At 42.0% G+C, this 2,500-nt stretch overlaps 1 protein-coding gene across 1 annotated transcript in view; it reads left to right on the top strand.

The window, feature by feature from the left end:
* The window catches only part of LOC123501084 (protein naked cuticle homolog 1-like), a 26,460-nt gene that overhangs the window by 17,787 nt on the left and 6,173 nt on the right, over positions 1-2,500 (top strand). The gene's annotated exons all lie outside the window — the stretch shown is intronic.

The raw sequence follows: 2,500 nt of genomic DNA, 5'->3' as shown, positions 1-2,500 counted from the left end.
TTAAACTTTATATTTTCCTACTCCAACTTTTTTTTCCTCCTCTCACATTTTCTCTCATTTTTTCTCTTTTTTCCTCACTCGCGGCTTTATCCAGACAACTTCCGGGCCTAATTCTCTCTCTCTCTCTCTCTCTCTCTCTCTCTCTCTCTCTCTCTCTCTCTCTCTCTCTCTCTCTCTCTCTCTCTCTCTCTCTCTCGAAGACTGGATATTGCTTCTAACAATTCGTAATATCGAGAGAGAGAGAGAGAGAGAGAGAGAGAGAGAGAGAGAGGCAATAAAACTAAATGAAAGAGACATTACAAACCAGAAAAAAACCACGAAAAGTAAATAAAACAATAAAACTTGGTAAAAAAAAGACAAAAAAACAAAACAAACACGAGAGAGAGAGAGAGAGGGGGGGGGAGGAGACAATAAAATTCAAGACAATTAAAGAAAAAAAAAGAAGAAAAAACAAAACCACATCCATACAACACCAAATCCAAGAGAGAGAGAGAGAGAGAGAGAGAGAGAGAGAGAGAGAGAGACCCCAAAAAAAGAAAACGTTATTAACAACAGAAAACGGGATTGGGTAGGACGCGAGGGAGAAGGAAAACGGTATTGGAGGAGATTGGAGAGGGAGAGGGAGAGAGAGAGTGGTCTTATTTACTAACTCTATATTGGTCTGGACACAATTGACTCCCAGACGTCGCTCGGAGGGAGAAAAAGAATTCAAAAAATGTTGCCGATTTGGGAAATTCTCCAAGACTCTCTCTCTCTCTCTCTCTCTCTCTCTCTCTCTCTCTCTCTCTCTCTCTCTCTCTCTCTCTCTCTCTCTGAAAAATTGGATATTGCTGCTAACAATGTGCAATTTAGAGAGAGAGAGAGAGAGAGAGAGACGGTCCAGTAAAATTCCTCTCACATTTGGGAATTTCTGGGAGATTTCCTGCCTGTATACATTTTTCCTCTCTCTCTCTCTCTCTCTCTCTCTCTCTCTCTCTCTCTCTCTCTCTCTCTCTCTCTCTCTCTCTCTCTCTCTCTCTCAGGTGTAAATATTATTGACACCTGCCTAACGCACAGCCAATCACCCAAATGCTCTCCCTCTCTCTCTCTCTCTCTCTCTCTCTCTCTCTCCCTCTCTCACTCTCCCTCTCCCTCTCTCCATCATCACACTTTCCTACATTTTTCCCCTCTTCCTATTCTTCTTTGACCTCCCCTTTCACACTGTTTTATCCTCTCTCTCTCTCTCTCTCTCTCTCTCTCTCTCTCTCTCTCTCTCTCTCTCTCTCTCTCTCTCTCTCTCCTTTTTCATTAAGATTATGAGTCTTCTATCTTATCAAACCTTCCTTTCTTCCTTCCTTCCTTCCTTCAATTCCTTTCTTTCTTCTTTTCTTTCTTTTCTTCTTTTTTTCATTTTTCTTTTCATTTTCTTTTTTTTTTCTTCTCGTTTCATCATCATCCATCTCTTCTTCCATTATTCCTTTATTTATTGTTGTTTTTTTCTTGCTCCCTATTTTTTTGTCATTTTATTTCCTTATTCTCTCTTTATCACCTTTCCTTCCTTATATCCTTTCGTTTTCTTTCCTTTTTCTCGTCTCTATCTCTCTTCCATCTTCATTTTCCCCTTCTCTTTCTCTATCTCTCACATTTCCTCTCAATCTTCCCGTCCTCCCATTCTCAATTTTTCTCCTCCATCCTCCTTCACTTTATCCTCCTTAAGAGAGAGAGAGAGAGAGAGAGAGAGAGAGAGAGAGAGAGAGCTATTTCGTGTGCCGTTGCCGTAAATAACTTTCCAAAATCCTCCTCTTCTCTCACTTCCTCCTCCTCCTCCTCCTCCTCCTCCTCCTCCTCCTCCTCCTGCTCCTCCTCCTCCTCCTCCTCCTTTGCAAATAACATAATGGAGATTTGATTGCAAATTCTACATATGGAGTTTAATCCTTTTAATGCAAGAGAGAGAGAGAGAGAGAGAGAGATTCACTATTATCTTGATTCATGTATCTTTTAATTACTTATTTTTTGGAGTGTGTGTGTGTGTGTGTGTGTGTGTGTGTGTGTGTGTGTGTGTGTGTGTGTGTGTACGTGCATGTGAGCGTGAGTGCGTGCGTGTGCGTGCTGGCGTACCTACCTGTAGATATGGCACCACTGTTTTTATTATGATGGACATTCGGCAACAGCGCACCGGAGTCAGCTTGTCTCTCTCTCTCTCTCTCTCTCTCTCTCTCTCTCTCTCTCTCTCTCTCTCTCTCTCTCTCTCTCTCTCTGTAATGTAGGAATGTTAGTCTCAGATAAGTGACGAGGAAGAGGAGAAGGAAGAGGAAGAGGAGGAGGAGGAGGAGGAGGAGGAGAAAGATAAACATAGATGAATGAAAGAGAAGATAAGGAAGAGAATGAAGAGGAGGAGGAGGAAGAAGAGAGAAAGTAATCATGAGAGAGAGAGAGAGAGAGAGAGAGAGAGAGAGAGAGAGAGAGAGAGAGAGAGAGAAGGCGGAAGGAAAAAAAGTGAAAATTGATATTGACAGCACCT

This window comes from Portunus trituberculatus, chromosome 8 (genome assembly GCF_017591435.1).
Source record: "Portunus trituberculatus isolate SZX2019 chromosome 8, ASM1759143v1, whole genome shotgun sequence".
Taxonomy (NCBI): domain Eukaryota; kingdom Metazoa; phylum Arthropoda; class Malacostraca; order Decapoda; family Portunidae; genus Portunus; species Portunus trituberculatus.
Note: the sequence above shows the minus strand (reverse complement) of the source record. Positions and strands in the feature narration are given on the sequence as shown.